General features: G+C 45.3%; 1 protein-coding gene across 1 annotated transcript in view; it reads right to left on the bottom strand.

Moving 5' to 3' along the window:
• LOC139571655 (muscarinic acetylcholine receptor M3-like) overlaps positions 1-24,530 on the bottom strand; it is a 128,537-nt gene that overhangs the window by 61,002 nt on the left and 43,005 nt on the right. The window contains exon 2 of the mRNA XM_071394728.1: positions 24,182-24,297. The gene's annotated coding sequence lies outside the window, so the exon portion shown is untranslated. The remainder of the gene's footprint in view (positions 1-24,181; positions 24,298-24,530) is intronic.

The following is a 24,530-nucleotide window of genomic DNA, read 5'->3' as shown; positions in this document are numbered from 1 at the left end:
ATACAACAGGTATTGTAGTTTGTAGGTGAGGATACAACAGGTATTGTAGTTTGTAGGTGAGGATACAACAGGTATTGTAGTTTGTAGGTGAGGATAAAACCGGTATTGTCTATGAACAACCTAGTTTGTAGGTGGGGATACAGCAGGTATTGTAGTTTGTAGGTGAGGATAAAACCGGTATTGTCTATGAACAACCTAGTTTGTAGGTGAGGATACAGCAGGTATTGTAGTTTGTAGGTGAGGATAAAACCGGTATTGTCTATGAACAACCTAGTTTGTAGGTGAGGATACAGCAGGTATTGTAGTTTGTAGGTGAGGATAAAACCGGTATTGTCTATGAACAACCTAGTTTGTAGGTGAGGATACAGCAGGTATTGTAGTTTGTAGGTGAGGATAAAACCGGTATTGTCTATGAACAACCTAGTTTGTAGGTGAGGATACAACAGGTATTGTCTATGAACAACCTAGTTTGTAGGTGAGGATACAGCAGGTATTGTAGTTTGTAGGTGAGGATAAAACCGGTATTGTCTATGAACAACCTAGTTTGTAGGTGAGGATACAGCAGGTATTGTAGTTTGTAGGTGAGGATAAAACCGGTATTGTCTATGAACAACCTAGTTTGTAGGTGAGGATACAGCAGGTATTGTAGTTTGTAGGTGAAGATAAAACCGGTATTGTCTATGCTGTGGAATCAGTCCTGATTCACACATTCTTCCTGAACAGGCTACATAACTGCAGCCTAACTAATGATACAGAACCTAGCCTCAGATACAGAAGGAGGTGAGGATACAACAGGTATTGTAGTTTGTAGGTGAGGATACAACCTGCTGCCTAACTAATGATACAGAACCTAGCCTCAGATACAGAAGGAGGTGAGGATACAACAGGTATTGTAGTGTGTAGGTGAGGATACAACCTGCTGCCTAACTAATGATACAGAACCTAGCCTCAGATACAGAAGGAGGTGAGGATACAACAGGTATTGTAGTGTGTAGGTGAGGATACAACCTGCTGCCTAACTAATGATACAGAACCTAGCCTCAGAACAAACACAGACGTCCATGTTTGTGTGTTTGTGTTTACGTGCGGGTGCACTCTGATGTGTATGACAGTGGAGGCTGCTGAATGGGAGGACGGCTCATAATAATGGCTGGAACGGAGCCAACGGGATGGAATAAAACAGATGGAAACCATGGAAACCATGTGGTTGATGTATTTGACACCATTCCACTGATTCCACTCCACAAGCCTGTCTTACCCTATCCTCCTGAGCTTTTAGGAAATTGTGTATGAGAGAAGGACATACGACCAATGTTCCCTCAAAGCTGCATGTGTGTGTGTGGGTACGCAGTAGCCCCAAGACTGCCGCTCAGTTCCCCGAGACTTCACTCAGAGTTTTCAGTCCTGTAGTAGAGATCAGTCCTGTAATAGAGATCAGTCCTGTAGTAGAGATCAGTCCTGTAGTAGAGATCAGTCCTGTAGTAGAGATCAGTCCTGTAGTAGAGATCAGTCCTGTAATAGAGATCAGTCCTGTAGTAGAGATCAGTCCTGTAGTAGAGATCAGTCCTGTAGTAGAGATCAGTCCTGTAGTAGAGATCAGACCTGTAGTAGAGATCAGACCTGTAGTAGAGATCAGTCCTGTAGTAGAGATCAGACCTGTAGTAGAGATCAGTCCTGTAGTAGAGATCAGTCCTGTAGTAGAGATCAGTCCTGTAGTAGAGATCAGTCCTGTAGTAGAGATCAGTCCTGTAATAGAGATCAGTCCTGTAGTAGAGATCAGTCCTGTAGTAGAGACCAGACCTGTAGAAGAGATCAGTCCTGTAGTAGAGATCAGTCCTGTAGTAGAGATCAGTCCTGTAGTAGAGATCAGTCCTGTAGTAGAGATCAGTCCTGTAGTAGAGATCAGTCCTGTAGTAGAGATCAGTCCTGTAGTAGAGACCAGACCTGTAGTAGAGATCAGTCCTGTAGTAGAGATCAGTCCTGTAGTAGAGATCAGTCCTGTAGTAGAGATCAGTCCTGTAATAGAGATCAGTCCCGTAGTAGAGATCAGTCCTGTAGTAGAGATCAGTCCTGTAGTAGAGATCAGTCCTGTAGTAGAGATCAGTCCTGTAGTAGAGATCAGTCCTGTAGTAGAGACCAGACCTGTAGTAGAGATCAGTCCTGTAGTAGAGATCAGTCCTGTAGTAGAGATCAGTCCTGTAGTAGAGATCAGTCCTGTAGTAGAGATCAGTCCTGTAATAGAGATCAGTCCCGTAGTAGAGATCAGTCCTGTAGTAGAGATCAGTCCTGTAGTAGAGATCAGTCCTGTAGTAGAGATGGGTCATGTAGTAGAGATCAGTCCTGTAGTAGAGATCAGACCTGTAGTATAGATCAGTCCTGTAGAAGAGATCAGACCTGTAGTATAGATCAGTCCTGTAGAAGAGATCAGTCCTGTAGTAGAGATCAGTCCTGTAGTAGAGATCAGTCCTGTAGTAGAGATCAGTCCTGTAGTAGAGATCAGTCATGTAGTAGAGATCAGTCCTGTAGTAGAGATAAGTCCTGTAATAGAGATCAGTCCTGTAGTAGAGATCAGTCCTGTAGTAGAGATCAGTCCTGTAGTAGAGATCAGTCCTGTAGTAGAGATCAGTCCTGTAATAGAGACCAGTCCTGTAGTAGAGATCAGTTCTGTAGTAGAGATCAGTCATGTAGTAGAGATCAGTCCTGTAGTAGAGATCAGTCCTGTAGTAGAGATCAGTCCTGTAGTAGAGATCAGTCATGTAGTAGAGATCAGTCCTGTAGTAGAGATCAGTCATGTAGTATAGATCAGTCCTGTAGTAGAGATCAGTCCTGTAGTAGAGATCAGTCCTATAATAGAGATCAGTCATGTAGTAGAGATCAGTCCTGTAGTAGAGATCAGTCCCGTGGTAGAGATCAGTCCTGTAGTAGAGATCAGTCCTGTAGTAGAGATCAGTCCCGTGGTAGAGATCAGTCCTGTAGTAGAGATCAGTCCTGTAGTAGAGATCAGTCCTGTAGTAGAGATCAGTCCTGTAGTAGAGATCAGTCCTGTAATAGAGATCAGTCTTGTAGAAGAGATCAGTCCTGTAGTAGAGATCAGTCCTGTAGTAGAGATCAGTCCTGTAGTAGAGATCAGTCCTGTAGTAGAGATCAGTACTATAGTAGAGATCAGTCATTTAGTAGAGATCAGTCCTGTAGTAGAGATCAGTCCTGTAGTAGAGATCAGTCCTGTAGTAGAGATCAGTCCTGTAGTAGAGATCAGTCATGTAGTAGAGATCAGTCCTGTAGTAGAGATCAGTCCCGTGGTAGAGATCAGTCCTGTAGTAGAGATCAGTCCTGTAGTAGAGATCAGTCCTGTAGTAGAGATCAGTCCTGTAGTAGAGATCAGTCCTATAATAGAGATCAGTCCTGTAGAAGAGATCAGTCCTGTAGTAGAGATCAGCCCTGTAGTAGAGATCAGTCCTGTAGTAGAGATCAGTCCTGTAGTAGAGATCAGTCCTGTAGTAGAGATCAGTCCTGTAGTAGAGATCAGTCCTGTAATAGAGATCAGTCCTGTAGTAGAGATCAGTCCTGTAGTAGAGATCAGTCCTGTAGTAGAGATCAGTCCTGTAGTAGAGATCAGTCCTGTAGTAGAGATCAGTCCTGTAATAGAGATCAGTCCTCTAGTAGAGATCAGTCCTGTAGTAGAGATCAGACCTGTAGTAGAGACCAGTCCTGTAGTAGAGATCAGTCATGTAGTAGAGATCAGTCCTGTAGTAGAGATCAGTCCTGTAGTAGAGATCAGTCCTGTAGTAGAGATCAGTCCTGTAGTAGAGATCAGTACTATAGTAGAGATCAGTCCTGTAGTAGAGATCAGTCCTGTAGTAGAGATCAGTCCTGTAGTAGAGATCAGTCCTGTAGTAGAGATCAGTCCTGTAGTAGAGATCAGTACTATAGTAGAGATCAGTCCTGTAGTAGAGATCAGTCCTGTAGTAGAGATCAGTACCATAGTAGAGATCAGTCCTGTAGTAGAGATCAGTCCTGTAGTAGAGATCAGTCCTGTAGTTCTCTCTGTAGTCTTTTCAGCTCACTAACTAACAGGATTACTTAGATCAATGACATAGTAGCTACACACATAATGGAGATTCTGTGATCAGCTGACCTGGACACAGCAAAACAGATTAACAGCCATGGAGATGGTGGGATGTCCTAATATGGACATCATACATGACAGCAATGTTCCCTCTAATCTGGTCAGGTGAGTGGTCGCACCTCCCCTCAGACTGCTCCTCAGAGGAAATGTGAACATGTGCAGAGGAGGCAGGAGATTGAACTTCACTCAACTTTCTACAGTTTTCCCCTTTAGTTAACACTATCGACGTTTGTCTCTACTGTGGGACTTGTGATAAAAATCAATTCAATATTAGCCTCTTTCAATGTAATATACCTGAAACAAAACGAACTATACAAGATTTTAGTATGTGAAACTAACTATGAATAAATATTTTCTTGTAAGCAGAGTAGGATTCTATTGCATTGACAGGCACGACTCAGGCCCTTACTCTACACAGACCGGTGCGCCATAACCAATCAGAGATGCAGTAGGACCTATATGCAAATAAACCATTGCCATATATGGATCTGTGACATTTACTTTGACCTGGCCTGAGTTTAGGATACAGCGGTTGTGAGTAGATGCACTTGGAGGTCAAAGTGAAATTGGCATGGAGCCACATGTGGGGAATGGCGAACGAGGGGAGGGCGGCCATTTTATGGGCTCCTAACCAACTATGCTATTTTGTTTGTTTTTTCACATTCTTTGTAACTCAGTTTGTACATAATGTTGCTGCTACCGTCTCTTATGACCGAAAATAGCTTCTGGACATCAGAACAGCGATTACTCACCTTAAACTGGATTTTTTTTCTTTAATGAGTCCGAGGCAAAGGATATACTGCTTTGTAAAGACAAAGCCCAAATCCCCGTCATCAACGTGAGGAAAAGACAGAGGATGAGGGGGAGGAGGGTGGGGTGCCTTGTAAGAATTCACCGACGACCAGGTAAACTCTTTCCTCTGTATTATTGGCCAACGTGCAGAAAACAAACTGGACGATCTACGATTAAGTCTATCCTACCAACGGGACATTAATAACTGTAATATCTTATTTTACACCGAGACGTGGCTGAATGACAACACGGATAATATAGAGCTGGCTGGCTTCTCCGTGCATCGGCAGCTACGTCTGGTAAGCTACGTCTGATAAGCTACGTCTGGTAAGCTACGTCTGGTAAGCTACGTCTGGTAAGACGAGGAGCGGGGGTGTGTGTCTATTTGTCAATAACTGCTGGTGCGCGATGTCTAATATTAAAGAAGTCTCGAGGTATTGCTCGTAGGCGTCTATCTATCACCACAAACCGATGCTGGCACTAAGACCACACTCAACCAGCTGTATAAGGCCATAAGCAAACAGGAAAATGCTCATCCAGAAGCGGTGCTCCTAGTGGCCGGGGACTTTGATGCAGGCAAACTGTAATCAGTTTGACCTCATTTCTACCAGCATGTCACATGTGCAACCAGAGGGGAAAAAAACTCTAGACTACCTTTACTCCACACACAGAGACGCATAAAAAGCTCTCCCTCGCCATCTATTTCGAAAATCTGACCATAATTCTACCCTCCTAATATCTGCTTACAGGCAAAAACTAAAGCAGGAAGTACCATTGACTCGCTCAATACGGAAGTGGTCAGATGAAGTGGATGCTACGCTACAGAACTGTTTTGCTAGCACAGACTGGAATAGGTTCCAGGATTCATACAATGGCGTTGAGGAGTGTACCACCTCTGTCACTGGCTTCATCCGCCTTGAGCTAAAGTCTAGAGCTGCCACTTTCAAGGAGACACTAATCTGGACACTTTTAAGAAATACCACTATGCCCTCAGACGAACCATCAAACAGGCAAAGTGTCAGTACAGGACTAAGATCGAATCCTACTACACCGGCTCTGACGCTCGTCTGATGTGGCAGGGCAAGAAAACTATTACGGACTTCAAAGGGAAACCCAGCCATGAGGTGCCCAGTGACGCGAGCCTACCAGACGAGCTACATGTTTTTATGCTCGCTTTGAGGCAAGCAACACTGAAGCATGCAGAGAGCACCAGCTGTTCCGGACTACTGTGTGATCACACTCTCCGTAGTCGATGTGAGCAAGACCTTTAAACAGGTCAACATTCACAGAGCCGTGGGGCCAGACGGATTACCGTCAGACGGATTGTACTCAAAGCATGCGCGGACCAACTGGCAAGTGTCTTTACTGACATTTTTAACCTCTCCCTGACCGAGTCTGTAATACCTACATGTTTCAAACAGATGACCATAGTCCCTGTGCCCAAGGAAGCGAAGGCAACCTGCCTAAATGATTGCCGCCCCGTATCACTCACGTCAGTAGCCATGAAGTGCTTTGAAAGGCTGGTCATGACTCACATCAACACCATCCTCCCTGTTACCCTAGACCCACTTCAAAATCGCATACAGCCCAAACAGATCCACAGATGACACAATCTCAATTGCACTCCACACTGCCCACTCCCACCTGGACAAAAGGAACACCTATGTGAGAATGCTGTTAATTGACTACAGCTCAGCGTTCAACACCATAGTACCCACGAAGCTCATCACTAAGCTTAGGACCCTAGGACTAAACGCCTCCCTTTGCAACTGGATCCTGGACTTCCTGACGGGCCGCCACCAGGTGGTGAGGGTAGGTAACAACACATCTGCCACACTGATCCTCAACACTGGGGCCCCTCAGGGGTGAGTGCTTAGTCCCCTCCTGTACTCCCTGTTCCCCCATAAGAATTAATAGTTTTTTGTAAAGTGGTTTCTTGCATCAAAAAACACAACAACATTTTCAGTCACCTCCTTGTCTGAAGGACCAGTGGATTAACAGGTTAATGTTCTGCCTGTTTCTTTCAAAGGTCTGGTGGAATATAGATCTACACTGAACACCACACATTGGCTGCTACTGTAGGCTGAATGAGAGAACAGCTATTTCCATGTTAAAATATTATGGGATGCATTTTCCCCATTGTTTTTGATGGCAGGCCACTCTGGTAGACCTACATTATGATCACATAGCCACAGTAGCCTACTTGACCACTGTTAAAACTGTAACTTAAAGCGGGTACAGCCTCAGTGTTCACAGTAAACACGCCCCTGGAAGTTGCACAGAATTTTCACAACGTTCAAGTTTGAGCTCAGCAGACCTGAAATTTGCCTCAGTGCCCCAACCCCCAAAAAAATGTAGGTACCATTGCATGAGATGGCTCTGTATGTGTACTCGTACAAATCTAATGAAGAGGTATTGAACATCTGGACACTAGATGAACAACCATAGAGATGCTGGGATGTCCTAACATGGTCATGACTTGCCGTCATACTGAGAGAGGGCTGTGTACATGTGAGCCTCGTGGGTCTTGTCTCTTACATTTGTCCTCGTTGATTTCACCAAGCATTGAGCACGTCGTTAAATAGAGGTACAAAAAAATCGATTCAAAATAATTGAAGGACTAGGTTGTCTGTACTGTGAGCCAACTCAGCCTAGAGGGTCCTGTCTATTGTACACTGATAAATGGTCTCTGCTGTCGATAAACAGACCAGGCCTGTTCCTCACTCACTCAGTCAAGACCCTACGGAGCGTAGAGAGACAGACTGAGTCCCAAATGGCACCACATTACCTATATAGAGCCCAGGGCTCTGGTCAATAGTAGTGTTCTATATAGGGAATAGGGCTCTGGTCAATAGTAGTGTTCTATATAGGGAATAGGGCTCTGGTCAACAGTAGTGTTCTATATAGGGAATAGGGCCCTGGTCAACAGTAGTGTTCTATATAGGGAATAGGGCTCTGGTCAACAGTAGTGTTCTATATAGGGAATAGGGCCCTGGTCAACAGTAGTGTTCTATATAGGGAATAGGGCTCTGGTCAACAGTAGTGTTCTATATAGGGAATAGGGCTCTGGTCAACAGTAGTGTTCTATATAGGGAATAGGGCTCTGGTCAACAGTAGTGTTCTATATAGGGAATAGGGCTCTGGTCAACAGTAGTGTTCTATATAGGGAATAGGGCCCTGGTCAACAGTAGTGTTCTATATAGGGAATAGGGCTCTGGTCAACAGTAGTGTTCTATATAGGGAATAGGGCTCTGGTCAACAGTAGTGTTCTATATAGGGAATAGGGCTCTGGTCAACAGTAGTGTTCTATATAGGGAATAGGGCTCTGGTCAACATTAGTGTTCTATATAGGGAATAGGGCCGTAGTATAAAGTAGTGCACTATATAGGGAATAGGGCTGTAGTATAAAGTAGTGCACTATATAGGGAAGAGGGCTCTGGTCTATATAGATATCTGTAGATATCAGACTGGATGTCCAGTAGTCTACTGTTGAGATATCAGACTGTAATGTGTTCCAGCCTAATGCAAAGCTGCCTGGCTAACTGCTGTATGTAATAACAGGTTGTATAATGGGGACCACAGTGTCTGCTTCCCAAATCACACCCCGTTCTCTACATAGAACACTACTGTTCACCAGAGCATTATGGGCCCTGGTCCAAAACAGTGACACTATGTAGGGAACAGGAAGCCATTAGGGACACAGACAACAGCTCTCTGACCTTCTGTACTCCTTTCATAATGCTGACGTTCAATCCATTAGTGAATATCACAACGCTTCAGGGAAAAACTAAAAGAACAACCGTGAAATCAACACTATAATAATATTATTCAGAATAATCAATGAAATGTTCATCAATTAGGAAGATCCCTTTCATGATAACAAAACCTGCTAAGTGTACGATGCCTACTGTGTATTTTGTAGGACAGACTAATTCAGAGAGAGGTTCTCAAGAAGAGACCAGGCCTAATTCAGAGGTTCTCAAGGAGAGAGCCAGGCCTAATTCAGAGAGAGATTCTCAAGGAGTCAGCCAGGCCTAATTCAGAGAGAGGTTCTCAAGGAGACAGCCAGGCCTAATTCAGGGAGAGGTTCTCAAGGAGTCAGCCTGGCCTAATTCAGAGAGAGGTTCTCAAGGAAACAGCCAGGCCTAATTCAGAGAGAGGTTCTCAAGGAAACAGCCAGGCCTAATTCAGAGAGAGGTTCTCAAGGAGTCAGCCTGGCCTAATTCAGAGAGAGGTTCTCAAGGAGACAACCAGGCCTAATTCAGAGAGAGGTTCTCAAGGAAACAGCCAGGCCTAATTCAGAGAGAGGTTCTCAAGGAGTCAGCCAGGCCTAATTCAGAGGTTTTCAAGGAGAGAGTCAGGCCTAATTCAGAGAGAGGTTCTCAAGGAGAGAGCCAGGCCTAATTCAGAGAGAGGTTCTCAAGGAGTCAGCCTGGCCTAATTCAGAGAGAGGTTCTCAAGGAGTCAGCCAGGCCTAATTCAGAGAGAGGTTCTCAAGGAGTCAGCCAGGCCTAATTCAGAGAGAGGTTCTCAAGGAGACAGCCTGGCCTAATTCAGGGAGAGGTTCTCAAGGAGACAGCCTGGCCTAATTCAGGGAGAGGTTATCAAGGAGGCAGCCTGGCCTAATTCAGAGAGAGGTTCTCAAGGAAACAGCCAGGCCTAATTCAGAGAGAGGTTCTCAAGGAGTCAGCCTGGCCTAATTCAGAGAGAGGTTCTCAAGGAGTCAGCCTGGCCTAATTCAGAGAGAGGTTCTCAAGGAGTCAGCCAGGCCTAATTCAGAGAGAGGTTCTCAAGGAGTCAGCCAGGCCTAATTCAGAGAGAGTTCTCAAGGAGCCAGCCAGGCCTAATTCAGAGAGAGGTCCTCAAGAAGGCAGCCAGGCCTAATTCAGAGAGAGGTTTTCAAAGAGAAAGCCAGGCCTAATTCAGAGAGAGGTCCTAAAGGAGTCAGCCAGGCCTAATTCAGAGAGAGATTCTCAAGGAGAGAGCCAGGCCTAATTCAGAGAGAGGTTTTCAAGGAGACAACCAGGCCTAATTCAGAGAGAGGTTCTCAAGGAGTCAGCCAGGCATAATTCAGAGAGAGGTTCTCAAGGAGTCAGCCAGGCCTAATTCAGAGAGAGGTTCTCAAGGAGTCAGCCAGGCCTAATTCAGAGAGAGGTTCTCAAGGAGCCAGCCAGGCCTAATTCAGAGAGAGGTTCTCAAGGAGACAACCAGGCCTAATTCAGAGAGAGGTTCTCAAGGAGCCAGCCTGGCCTAATTCAGAGAGAGGTTCTCAAGGAGCCAGCCAGGCCTAATTCAGAGAGAGGTTATCAAGGAGAAAGCCAGGCCTAATTCAGAGAGAGGTTATCAAGGAGAAGGTCAGGCCTAATTCAGGGAGAGGTTATCAAGGAGACAGCCAGGCCTAATTCAGAGAGAGGTTCACAAGAAGACAGCCAGGCCTAATTCAGAGAGAGATTCTCCAGGAGACAGCCTGGCCTAATTCAGAGACAGGTTCTCAAGGAGTCAGCCTGGCCTAATTCAGAGAGAGGTTCTCAAGGAGAGGCCAGGCCTAATTCAGAGAGAGGTTATCAAGGATTGGGCCAGGCCTAATTCAGAGAGAGGTTCTCAAGGAGTCAGCCAGGCCTAATTCAGAGAGAGGTTCTCAAGGAGAGAGCCAGGCCTAATTCAGAGAGAGGTTTTCAAGGAGAAAGCCAGGCCTAATTCAGAGAGAGGTCCTCAAGGAGACAGCCAGGCCTAATTCAGAGAGAGGTTCTCAAGAAGACAGCCAGGCCTAATTCAGAGAGAGGTTCTCAAGGAGTCAGCCAGGCCTAATTCAGATAGAGATTCTCAAGGAGTCATCCTGGCCTAATTCAGAGAGAGGTTCTCAAGAAGGCAGCCTGGCCTAATTCAGAGAGAGGTTCTCAAGGAGCCAGTCTGGCCTAATTCAGAGAGAGGTCCTCAAGGAGTCAGCCAGGCCTAATTCAGAGAGAGTTATCAAGGAGACAGCCAGGCCTAATTCAGAGAGAGGTTCTCAAGGAGTCAGCCTGGCCTAATTCAGAGAGAGGTTCTCAAGGAGTCAGCCAGGCCTAATTCAGAGAGAGGTTCTCAAGGAGACAGCCAGTCCTAATTCAGAGAGAGGTCCTCAAGAAGGCAGCCAGGCCTAATTCAGAGAGAGGTTTTCAAAGAGAAAGCCAGGCCTAATTCAGAGAGAGGTCCTAAAGGAGTCAGTCTGGCCTAATTCAGAGAGAGATTCTCAAGGAGAAAGCCAGGCCTAATTCAGAGAGAGGTTTTCAAGGAGACAACCAGGCCTAATTCAGAGAGAGGTTCTCAAGGAGTCAGCCAGGCATAATTCAGAGAGAGGTTCTCAAGGAGTCAGCCAGGCCTAATTCAGAGAGAGGTTCTCAAGGAGTCAGCCAGGCCTAATTCAGAGAGAGGTTCTCAAGGAGCCAGCCAGGCCTAATTCAGAGAGAGGTTCTCAAGGAGGCAACCAGGCCTAATTCAGAGAGAGGTTCTCAAGGAAACAGCCAGGCCTAATTCAGAGAGAGGTTCTCAAGGAGCCAGCCTGGCCTAATTCAGAGAGAGGTTCTCAAGGAGCCAGCCAGGCCTAATTCAGAGAGAGGTTCTCAAGGAGACAGCCAGGCCTAATTCAGAGAGAGGTTATCAAGGAGTGGGCCAGGCCTAATTCAGAGAGAGGTTATCAAGGAGAAAGCCAGGCTTAATTCAGAGAGAGGTTATCAAGGAGTCAGCCAGGCCTAATTCAGGGAGAGGTTATCAAGGAGAGAGTCAGGCCTAATTCAGAGAGAGGTTCACAAGAAGACAGCCAGGCCTAATTCAGAGAGAGATTCTCCAGGAGACAGCCTGGCCTAATTCAGAGACAGGTTCTCAAGGAGTCAGCCTGGCCTAATTCAGAGAGAGGTTCTCAAGGAGAGGCCAGGCCTAATTCAGAGAGAGGTTATCAAGGAGTGGGCCAGGCCTAATTCAGAGAGAGGTTATCAAGGAGTGGGCCAGGCCTAATTCAGAGAGAGGTTCTCAAGGAGTCAGCCAGGCCTAATTCAGAGAGAGGTTCTCAAGGAGAGAGCCAGGCCTAATTCAGAGAGAGGTTTTCAAGGAGAAAGCCAGGCCTAATTCAGAGAGAGGTCCTCAAGGAGACAGCCAGGCCTAATTCAGAGAGAGGTTCTCAAGAAGACAGCCAGGCCTAATTCAGAGAGAGGTTCTCAAGGAGTCAGCCAGGCCTAATTCAGATAGAGATTCTCAAGGAGTCAGCCTGGCCTAATTCAGAGAGAGGTTCTCAAGAAGGCAGCCTGGCCTAATTCAGAGAGAGGTTCTCAAGGAGCCAGCCTGGCCTAAATCAGAGAGAGGTCCTCAAGGAGTCAGCCAGGCCTAATTCAGAGAGAGTTATCAAGGAGACAGCCAGGCCTAATTCAGAGAGAGGTTCTCAAGGAGACAACCAGGCCTAATTCAGAGAGAGGTTATCAAGAAGACAGCCAGGCCTAATTCAGAGAGAGGTTCTCAAGGAGTCAGCCAGGCCTAATTCAGAGAGAGGTTCTCAAGGAGACAACCAGGCCTAATTCAGAGAGAGGTTCTCCAGGATACAGCCAGGCCTAATTCAGAGAGAGTTCTCCAGGAGACAGCCAGGCCTAATTCAGAGATAGGTTCTCCAGGAGACAGCCAGGCCTAATTCAGAGAGAGGTTCTCCAGGAGACAGCCTGGCCTAATTCAGAGAGAGGTTCTCAAGGACCCTGCTTGCATCCCAAATGGCACCCTATTCCCTATAAAGTAGACTGCTTTGGACAACAGCCCTATAGTCCCAGTCAGTATTAGACAGAACGCTCGCCTGTAGAGAAAACAACCTGTGGTTACCTAGGTTACCCCATTGGCTCACAGCAACAAAAAACATAACCCTTTTTCAAACGCAGTTTTCTTGTTGTCTGATTGTTTTAGTCGATTACAAAACTACATTTCTAGAAAAGTACAACATGAGTTAAGATTACTTTTCAACATGGCCTGTTCCCGAACATTCACACTACTTAGAAAAAATGTAATATTGTAAGGTTTCCTTTCACGACGATGCTAGCAGCCACGTGAGTGAGTGAGAGCTAGCTAGCTACCGACCGGAACATTTAGCTAACCGATGTCACGACTTCCGCCGAAGTAGGTCTCTCTCCTTGTTCGGGCGACGTTCGACGTCACCCGTCTTCTAGCCATTGCCGATCCACGCTTCATTTTCCATTTGTTTTGTCTTGTCTTCCCACACACCTGGTTTCAATTCCATTCATTACATGTTGTTTATTTAACCCTCTGTTCCCCCCCATGTCCTTGTCTGGAATTGTTTATTGTAATGCTTGTGCACGTTATAATGGTGTGCGACGGGTTTTGTACCATTGTATTTGATTATTCTGTTTACGGTGATTTATTTATTAAAATACGCCGTTGTAACACAGTTTTTTGCTCTCCTGCGCCTGACTTCTCTGCCGCCAGTACGCACCCCTTACAACCAAGATCAACAACACAAACAAACGGACCACACAGCTACAAGTACTGAGTAGAGTTACAAACGGACCACACAGCTACAAGTACTGAGTAGAGTTACAAACGGACTGTACTAAACAAGTTCAATGTCTCTCTTGTGATGTAATGTCTTCCACACTCACATAGCTACGTGTAGTCTACTTGGACACCGGGTTCCCCACATTTCCCTACCCTCCTCCTGAAGCCACAGGCCTCTTCTGCAGGCCCCATTTCCCTACTCTCCTACACCGAACAGAAGCCACAGGCCTCTTCTGCAGGCCCCATTTCCCTACTCTCCTACACCGAACAGAAGCCACAGGCCTCTTCTGCAGGCCCCATTTCCCTACTCTCCTACACCGAACAGAAGCCACAGGCCTCTTCTGCAGGCCTCATTTCCCTACTCTCCTCCACCGAACAGCCTGAAGCCACAGGCCTCTTCTGCAAGCCCCATTTCCCTACTCTCCTACACCGAACAGCCTGAAGCCACAGGCCTCTTCTGCAGGCCTCATTTCCCTACTCTCCTACACCGAACAGCCTGAAGCCACAGGCCTCTTCTGCAGGCCTCATTTCCCTACTCTCCTACACCGAACAGCCTGAAGCCACAGGCCTCTTCTGCAGGCCTCATTTCCCTACTCTCCTACACCGAACAGCCTGAAGCCACAGGCCTCTTCTGCAGGCCCCATTTCCCTACTCTCCTCCACCAAACAGCCTGAAGCCACAGGCCTCTTCTGCAGGCTCTATTTCCCCACATGGGAGCGTTGTGATCTGTAGGTCAGGATTTATTTTTTTACCTGCTTACATGTACATTCAACAACACAACAATTTTTTTTCGGTTTGAGAGAAAGAGACACCAAAGACACCAGGCCTGTGACATTGGGGAGAGGGTGAGAGAGGGTTAGGGTTAGGGTTGGAAACTGAGCTGCACTTCCTAACCTCCTGCCCAATGTATGACCATATTAGAGAGACATATTTCCCTCAGATTACACAGATCCACAAAGAATTTGAATACAAATCCAATTTTGATAAACTCCCATATCTACTGGGTGAAATTCCACAGTGTGCCATCACAGCAGCAAGATTTGTGACCTGTTGTCACAAGAAAAGGTCAACCAGTGAAGAACAAACACCATTGTAAATACAACCCATATTTATGCTTATTTATTTTCCCTTTTGTACTTTAACCATTTGTACATTGTTACAACACTGTATATATATATATATATATATATATAATATGACATTTGTAATGTCTTTTTTGTATTGAAACTTCTGTATGTATAATGTTTACTGTTCATTTGTACTGTTTATTTTTATTGTTTATTTCACTTTTGTATATTGTCTACCTCACTTGCTTTGGCAATGTTAACACATGTTTCCCATGCCAATAAAGCCCCTTGAATTGAATTGAATTGAGAGAGAGAGAGAGAGAGAGAGACCAGGCCTGTGACATTGGGGAGGGAGCAGGACACCAGATGGGAAGGAAGAGAAGGAGAAAGGGAGAGAGAGAGCAGTAGAAAGAGAGAAGGAGGGATAGAGAGAGAGAGAGCAGGAGAGAGAGAGAAGGAGGGATAGAGAGAGAGAGAGAGAGAGAGCAGTAGAAAGAGAGAAGGAGGGATAGAGAGAGAGAGAGCAGGAGAGAGAGAGAAGGAGGGATAGAGAGAGAGAGAGAGAGAGAGAGAGAGAGAGAGAGAGAGAGAGAAAGCAGGAGAGAGAGGGAAGGATGGATAGAGAGAGAGAGAGCAGGAGAGAGAGAGAAGGAGGGATAGAGAACAGGATAATATTAGCCTTCCCAGGGACTACAGAGGAAAATTAGCTGGCTTCATCTGGCACAAGTATACCTCATTACTGTCTTAGTTGTCCATTATTACTGTCTCTGTTAAATGAAGGAGACAATCACTGGGGATACCAAACATTATTACTGTCCCTGTTAAATGAAGGAGACATGATTACTGTCCCTGTTAAATGAAGGAGATAATCACTGAGGATACCAAACATTATTACTGTCCCTGTTAAATGAAGGAGACATTATTACTGTCCCTGTTAAATGAAGGAGACATTATTACTGTCCCTATTAAATGAAGGAGACATTATTACTGTCCCTGTTAAATGAAGGAGACATTATTACTGTCCCTGTTAAATGAAGGAGACATTATTACTGTCCCTGTTAAATGAAGGAGACATTATTACTGTCCCTGTTAAATGAAGGAGACATTATTACTGTCCCTGTTAAATGAAGGAGACATTATTACTGTCCCTATTAAATGAAGGAGACATTATTACTGTCCCTATTAAATGAAGGAGACATTATTACTGTCCCTGTTAAATGAAGGAGATAATCACTGGGGATACCAAACATTATCCCTGTTAAATGAAGGAGATAACCACTGGGGAAACCAAACATTATCCCTGTTAAATGAAGGAGATAATCACTGGGGATACCAAACATTATTACTGTCCCTGTTAAATGAAGGAGATAATCACTGGGGATACCAAACATTATTACTGTCCCTGTTAAATGAAGGAGACATCATTACTGTCCCTGTTAAATGAAGGAGACATTATTACTGTCCCTGTTAAATGAAGGAGACATTATTACTGTCCCTGTTAAATGAAGGAGACATGATTACTGTCCCTGTTAAATGAAGGAGACATTATTACTGTCCCTGTTAAACGAAGGAGACATTATTACTGTCCCTGTTAAATGAAGGAGACATTATTACTGTCCCTGTTAAATGAAGGAGACATTATTACTGTCCCTGTTAAATTAAGGAGATAATCACTGGGGATACCAAACATTATCCCTGTTAAATGAAGGAGATAACCACTGGGGAAACCAAACATTATCCCTGTTAAATGAAGGAGATAAACACTGGGGATACCAAACATTATTACTGTCCCTGTTAAATGAAGGAGACATTATTACTGTCACTGTTAAATGAAGGAGACATTATTACTGTCCCTGTTAAATGAAGGAGACATTATTACTGTCCCTGTTAAATGAAGGAGACATTATTACTGTTCGTTAAATGAAGGAGATAATCACTGGGGATACCAAACATTATTACTGTCCCTGTTAAATGAAGGAGATAATCACTGGGGATACCAAACATTATTACTGTCCCTGTTAAATGAAGGAGATAATCACTGAGGATACCAAACATTATTACTGTCCCTGTTAAATGAAGGAGACAGTATTACTGTCCCTGTTAAATGAAAGAGACATTATTACTGTTCGTTAAATGAAGGAGATAATCACTGAGGATACCAGACATTAGTAACACCTTCCTAATACTGAGTTGCACACTTTCGCACAAAACTGTAAGAACAGCAACTCGTTCCATGACACAGACTGACCAAGTGAATCCAGGTGAAAGCTATGACCCCTTATTGACGTCACCTGTTAAATCCACTTCAATCAGTGTAGATGAAGGGGAGGAGACAAGTTAAAGAAGGATTTTAAGCCTTGAGACAATTGAGACATGGATTGTGTATGTGAGCCATTCAGAGGGTGAATGGGCAAGACAAAATATTTAAGTGCCTTTGAACGAGGTATGGTAGTAGGTGCCAGGTGCACCGGTTTGTGTCAAGAACTGCAACGCTGCTGGGTTTTTCACACTCAACAGTTTCCTGTCAGCATCATGAATAGTCCACCACACAAAGGACATCCAGCCAACTTGACACAACTGTGGGAAGAATTGGAGTCAATATGGGCCAGCATCCCTGTGGAATGCTTTCGACACCTTGTAGAGCCCATGACCCGACGAATTGAGGCTGTTCTGAGGGCAAAAGGGGGATCAACTCAATATTAGGAATGTGTTCCTTAATGTTTGGTATACTCAGTGTAATCATGAAAAGGCAGGAGAACAGGCTACATATCGTGATTGACAGACAGGACAATAAGCTACATATCGTGAATGATGTACAGGACAACAGGCTACATATCGTGATAGATGTACAGGACAACAGGCTACATATTGTGATAGATGGACAGGACAACAGGCTACATATCGTGATAGATGGACAGGACAACAGGCTACATATCGTGATAGATGGACAGGACAACAGGCTACATATCGTGATAGATGGACAGGACAACAGGCTACATATCGTGATTGATAGACAGGACAACAGGCTACATATCGTGATAGATGGACAGGACAACAGGCTACATATCGTGATAGATGGACAGGACAACAGGCTACATATCGTGATAGATGGACAGGACAACAGGCTACATATCGTGATAGATGGACAGGACAACAGGCTACATATCGTGATAGATGGACAGGACAACAGGCTACATATCGTGATAGATGGACAGGACAACAGGCTACATATCGTGATAGATGGACAGGACAACAGGCTACATATTGTGATAGATGGACAGGACAACAGGCTACATATCGTGATAGATGGACAGGACAACAGGCTACATATCGTGATAGATGGACAGGACAACAGGCTACATATCGTGATAGATGGACAGGACAACAGGCTACATATCGTGATTGATGGACAGGACAACAGGCTACATATCGTGATAGATGGACAGGACAACAGGCTACATATCGTGATAGATGGACAGGCCAACAGGCTACATATCGTGATAGATGGACAGGACAACAGGCTACATATCGTGATAGATGGACAGGACAACAGGCTACATATCGTGATAGATGGACAGGACAACAGGCTACATATCGTGATAGATGGACAGGACAACAGGCTACATATCGTGATTGCACAACATGCAGAACATTGTTATGTTGTTTACTTTTAATCCACATCATTAATAGCTACTGGCCATGAAACTGACTTTCTGAAGTATCCTGAAGGGGAACATGTTGTCCGTTTCCCGTCCTCAGTCCTCAAATGATTCCCTGATTCTCAGCGCATTAGGAAAGTATTCAGACCCCTTCCCTTTTCAAAACAATGTGTTACGTTACAGCCTTATTCTAAAATGGATTAAATAAAGCATTTTCCTCATCCAGCTTCACACAGTACCCCGTAATGACAAAGCGAAAACAGGTTTTTATAATTAAAAAAAAAACATTTATAAAAATAATATCACATTTACATATGTATTCAGACCATTTGCTATGAGACTCGAAATTGAGCTCAGGTACATCCTGTTTCCGTTGATAATCATTGAGATGTTTCTTCAATTTGATTGGAGTCCACCTGTGGTAAATTCAACTGAGTGCATGTCAGAGCAAAAACCAAGCCATGAGGTCAATGGAAATGTCCGTAGAGCTCAGAGACAGTATTGTGTCGAGACACAGACCTGAGGAAGGGTACCGAAACATTTCTACAGCATTCAGAACACAGTGGCCTCCATCATTCTTAAGTGGAAGACGTTTGGAATCACCAAGACTCTTCCAAACTGAGCAATCGGGGGAGAAGGGCTTTGGTCAAGGAGGTGACCAAGAATCCGATGGTCACTCTGACAGAGCTCCAGAGTTCCTCTGTGTTCGGAGAACCTTGCAGAAAGACAACCATCTCTGCAGCACTCCACCAATCAGGCCTTAATGGTAGAGGGGCCAGACGGACGCCACTCCTCAGTAAAAGGCACATGACAGCCCGCTTGGAGTTTGCCAAAAGGCACCTAAAGGACTCTCAGACCATGATTTTCTGGTCTGATGAAACCAAAATTGAACTCTTTGGCCTGAATGCCAAGCTTCACATCTGGAGGAAACCTAGCACCATCCCTACGGTGAAGCATTGGGGTAGCAGAATCATGCTGTGGGGGTATTTTTACATGGCAGGGACTGGGAGACTAGCCAGGATCAAGGGAAAGATGAACGGAGCAAGTACAGAGACATCCTTGATGTAAACCTGCTCCAGAGCGCTCAGGACTTGGGCGAAGATTGACCTTCCAGCAGGACAACGACCCTAAGCACAGAGCCAAAACAACGCAGGAGTGGCTTCAGCACAAGTCTCTGAATGTCCTTGAGTGGCCCAGCCAGAGCCCGGACTTGAACCCGATTGAACTTCCGGCGCCGAACAGGATGGCTGCCTCGCTTCGCGTTCCTTGGAAAATATGCAGTATTTTGTTTTTCTATGTGTTATTTCTTACATTGGTACCCCGGGTGATCTTAAGTTTCATTACATACAGCCGGGAGGAACTACTGAATATACGATTAACGTCAACTAACCACCCTTCCTACCAGGAATATGACTTTCCCGAAACGGATCCAGTGTCTTGCCTTCCACCCAATACAATGGACCTGATCCCAGCCGGCGAAGCTACACGACGCCGAAAAAGGGGCAAACGTAGCGGTCTCCTGGTCAGGCTTCGGAGACGAGCACATCGCGCTCCACTCCCTAGCATACTACTCGCCAATGTCCAGTCTCTTGAGAATAAGGTCGATGAAATCCGAGCACGGGTAACATTCGAGAGAGACATCAGGGATTGCAACGTGCTCTGCTTCACGGAAACATGGCTAACTGAAAAGACGCTAACGGAGTCGGTGCAGCCAGCTGGTTTCTTCACGCATCGCGCAGACAGAAACATACATCTTTCTGGTAAGAAATGATTAACGAGACGTGGTGTGACCATCATAACAACACTCAGGAACTAAAGTCATTCTGTTCACCTGATCTAGAACTCCTCACAATCAAATGTAGACCGCATTATCTACCAAGGGAATTCACTTCGGTCATAATCACAGCCGTATATATTCCCCCCCAAGCAGACACATCGATGGCCCTGAACGAACTCTATCTGACTCTCTGTAAACTGGAAACCACACACCCTGAGGCTGCATTCATCGTAGCTGGGGATTTTAACAAGGCTAATCTAAAAACAAAACTCCCTAAATTCTATCAGCACATCGATTGTCCGACCAGGGCTGGCAGAACTCTGGACCATTGTTATACTAACTTCCGCGACGCATATAAGGCCCTCCCCCGCCCTCCTTTCGGAAAAGCTGACCACGACTCCATTTTGTTGATTCCAGCCTACAAACAGAAATTAAAACTACAAGCTCCCGCGCTCAGGTCTGTTCAACGCTGGTCCGACCAATCTGAATCCACGCTTCAAGACTGCTTTGATCACGCGGATTGGAATATGTTCCGCACGGCGTCCAACAACAACAATGATGAATATGCAGATTCGGTGAGCGAGTTCATTAGGAAGTGCATTGACGATGTCGTACCCAGAGCAACGATTAAAACATTCCCAAACCAGAAACCGTGGATTAACGGCAGCATTCGCGTGAAACTGAAAGCGCGAACCACTGCTTTTAACCAGGGCAAGGTGACCGGAAACATGACCGAATACACACAGTGTAGCTATTCTCTCCGCAAGGCTATCAAACAGGCTAAGTCCCAGTACAGAGACAAAATTGAATCGCAATTCAACAGCTCAGACACAAGGGGTATGTGGCAGGGTCTACAGTCTATCACGGATTACAAAAAGAAAAGCAGCCCCGTCGCGGATCAGGATGTCTTGCTCCCAGACAGGCTAAATACCTTTTTTGCCCGCTTTGAGGATAATACAGTGCCACTGACACGGCCCACTACCAAAACCTGCGGGCTCTCCTTCACTGCAGCCGAGGTGAGTAAAACATTTAAACGTGTTAACCCTCGCAAGGCTGCAGGCCCAGACGGCATTCCCAGCCGCGTCCTCAGAGCATGCGCAGACCAGCTGGCTGGTGTGTTTACGGACATATTCAATCAATCCTTAGCCCAGTCTGCTGTTCCCACATGCTTCAAGAGGGCCACCATTGTTCCTGTTCCCAAGAAAGCTAAGGTAACTGAGCTAAACGACTACCGCCCCGTAGCACTCACTTCCGTCATCATGAAGTGCTTTGAGAGACTAGTCAAGGACCATATCACCTCCACCCTACCGGACACCCTAGACCCACTCCAATTTGCTTACCGACCCAATAGGTCCACAGACGACGCAATCGCAACCACACTGCACACTGCCCTAACCCATCTGGACAAGAGGAATACCTATGTGAGAATGCTGTTCATCGACTACAGCTCAGCATTTAACACCATAGTACCCTCCAAACTCGTCATCAAGCTCGAGACCCTGGGCCTCGACCCCGCCCTGTGCAACTGGGTCCTGGACTTCCTGACGGGCCGCCCCCAGGTGGTGAGGGTAGGTAACAACATCTCCACCCCGCTGATCCTCAACACTGGGGCCCCACAAGGGTGCGTTCTGAGCCCTCTCCTGTACTCCCTGTTCACCCACGACTGCGTGGCCATGCACGCCTCCAACTCAATCATCAAGTTTGCGGACGACACTACAGTGGTAGGCTTGATTACCAACAACGACGAGACGGCCTACAGGGAGGAGGTGAGGGCCCTCGGAGTGTGGTGTCAGGAAAATAACCTCACACTCAACGTCAACAAAACAAAGGAGATGATTGTGGACTTCAGGAAACAGCAGAGGGAGCTCCCCCCTATCCACATCGACGGGTCAGTAGTGGAGAAGGTGGAAAGTTTTAAGTTCCTCGGTGTACACATCACGGACAAACTGAATTGGTCCACCCACACAGACAGCGTTGTGAAGAAGGCGCAGCAGCGCCTCTTCAACCTCAGGAGGCTGAAGAAATTCGGCTTGTCACCAAAAGCACTCACAAACTTCTACAGATGCACAATCGAGAGCATCCTGTCGGGCTGTATCACCGCCTGGTACGGCAACTGCTCCGCACACAACCGTAAGGCTCTCCAGAGGGTAGTGAGGTCGGCAGAACGCATCACCCGGGGCAAACTACCTGCCCTCCAGGACACCTACACCACCCGATGTCACAGGAAGGCCATAAAGATCATCAAGGACAACAACCACCCAAGCCACTACCTGTTCACCCCGCTATCATCCAGAAGGCGAGGTCAGTACAGGTGCATCCAAGCAGGGACCGAGAGACTGAAAAACAGCTTCTATCTCAAGGCCATCAGACTGTTAAACAGCCACCACTAACATTTAGCGGCCGCTGCCAACAAACTGACTCAGCTCCAGCCACCTTAAAAATGGGAATTGATGGAAATTATGTAAAAATGTACCACCAGCCACTTTAAACAATGCCACCTAATATAATGTTTACATACCCTACATTACACATCTCTTATGTATATGTATATACTGTACTCTATATCATCTACTGCATCTTGCCATCTTATGTAATACATGGACCACTAGCCACTTTAAACTATGCCACTTTATGTTTACATACCCTACAGTACTCATCTCATAGGTATATACCGTACTCTATACCATCTACTGCACCTTGCCTATGCCGTCTGTACCATCACTCATTCATATATCTTTATGTACATATTCTTTATCCCTTTACACTTGCGTGTATAAGGTAGTAGTTGCGGAATTGTTAGGTTAGATTACTTGTTGTTATTACTGCATTGTCGGAACTAGAAGCACAAGCATTTCGCTACACTCGCATTAACATCTGCTAACCATGTGTATGTGACTAATAAATTTGATTTGATTTGATTTGACATGTCTGGAGAGACCTGAAAATAGCTGTGCAGCGACGCTCCCCATCCAACCTGACAGAGCTTGAGAGGATCTGCAGAGAAGAATGGGAGAAACTCCCCAAATACCAATGCCAAGCTTGTAGCATCATAGCCAAGAAGACTCGAGGCTGTAATTGCTGCCAAAGGTGCTGTTAAAAAAAAATATATATTTCACCTTCATTTAACTAGGCAAGTCAGTTAAGAACAAATTCTTATTTACAATGACAGCGTACAACGGCCAAACCCAGACGACGCTGGGCGAATTGTGATGTCATTATGGGGTATTTTGATGTCATTATGGGGTATCGTGATGTCATTATGGGGTATTGTGGTGTCATTATGGGGTATTGTGATGTCATTATGGGGTACCGTGATGTCATTATGGGGTATTTTGATGTCATTATGGGGTATTGTGATGTCATTATGGGGTATCGTGTGTAGATCGATGAGGAAAATGTTTTTGATCAATTTTAGAATAAGGCTCTAAAGTAACAAAATATGTAAAAAGTCAAAGGGTCTGAATACTTTCTGAATGTATGAGAGAATCTTGCAGCCCAGAATAAGAATGGACAGTTATGCTTGCCTTGCTGTTGTTGTGTTACCTAGCAACAGGAGCCTGGACACCCTTAATTCCCTGAACTATCCATCTGGATTTGTAATGAAGAGAAAGGCTTGTAGAATCACCACACTGTTCCTCGCCATCAAATCAAATGCACCGTATACAACAGGTGTGGTAGACCTTACAGTGAAATGCTGAATACAACAGGTGTAGTAGACCTTACAGTGAAATGCTGAATACAACAGGTGTAGTAGACCTCACAGTGAACTGCTGAATACAACAGGTGTAGTAGACCTCACAGTGAAATGCTGAATACAACAGGTGTAGTAGACCTTACAGTGAACTGCTGAATACAACAGGTGTAGTAGACCTCACAGTGAAATGCTGAATATAACAGGTGTAGTAGACCTTACAGTGAAATGCTGAATACAACAGGTGTAGTAGACCTCACAGTGAAATGCTGAATACAACAGGTGTAGTAGACCTCACAGTGAACTGCTGAATACAACAGGTGTAGTAGACCTCACAGTGAAATGCTGAATACAACAGGTGTAGTAGACCTCACAGTGAAATGCTGAATAGAACAGGTGTAGTAGACCTTACAGTGAATTGCTGAATACAACAGGTGTAGTAGACCTCACAGTGAAATGCTGACTACAACAGGTGTATTACTAACTAAGACTGGTATTCTGCCTCTGAATGACTCTTTGCAGTAGTAGTAGAATGCGGGAACTTACCAATATGTTGGGAGTGAAGTCGCCTCTAGATGTCACCTCTGGTTGGAATGCAGTCCAGAGTCTCTGCAGTCCTCTGACCATGGAGTGTGTTCATCTGATAGGCTGGTGGAGCGGAACTAGAGAAGAAGAAACACAGACCAAGAAGAAGAGTTCATTAATCCACATGAGGCAGAAATGTGTCTCCAACCCACTATAAAAGGATCAGACATATTACTGAATGGTAACCTCAACCCACTATAAAAGGACTATAAATATTACTGAATGGTAACCTCAACCCACTATAAAAGGATCAGACATATTACTGAATGGTAACCTCAACCCACTATAAAAGATATATAAATATTACTGA

The sequence above is a fragment of the Salvelinus alpinus genome, chromosome 3 (assembly GCF_045679555.1).
Source record: "Salvelinus alpinus chromosome 3, SLU_Salpinus.1, whole genome shotgun sequence".
Lineage (NCBI taxonomy): Eukaryota > Metazoa > Chordata > Actinopteri > Salmoniformes > Salmonidae > Salvelinus > Salvelinus alpinus.
This window is presented reverse-complemented; position numbering and strand designations above follow the sequence as displayed.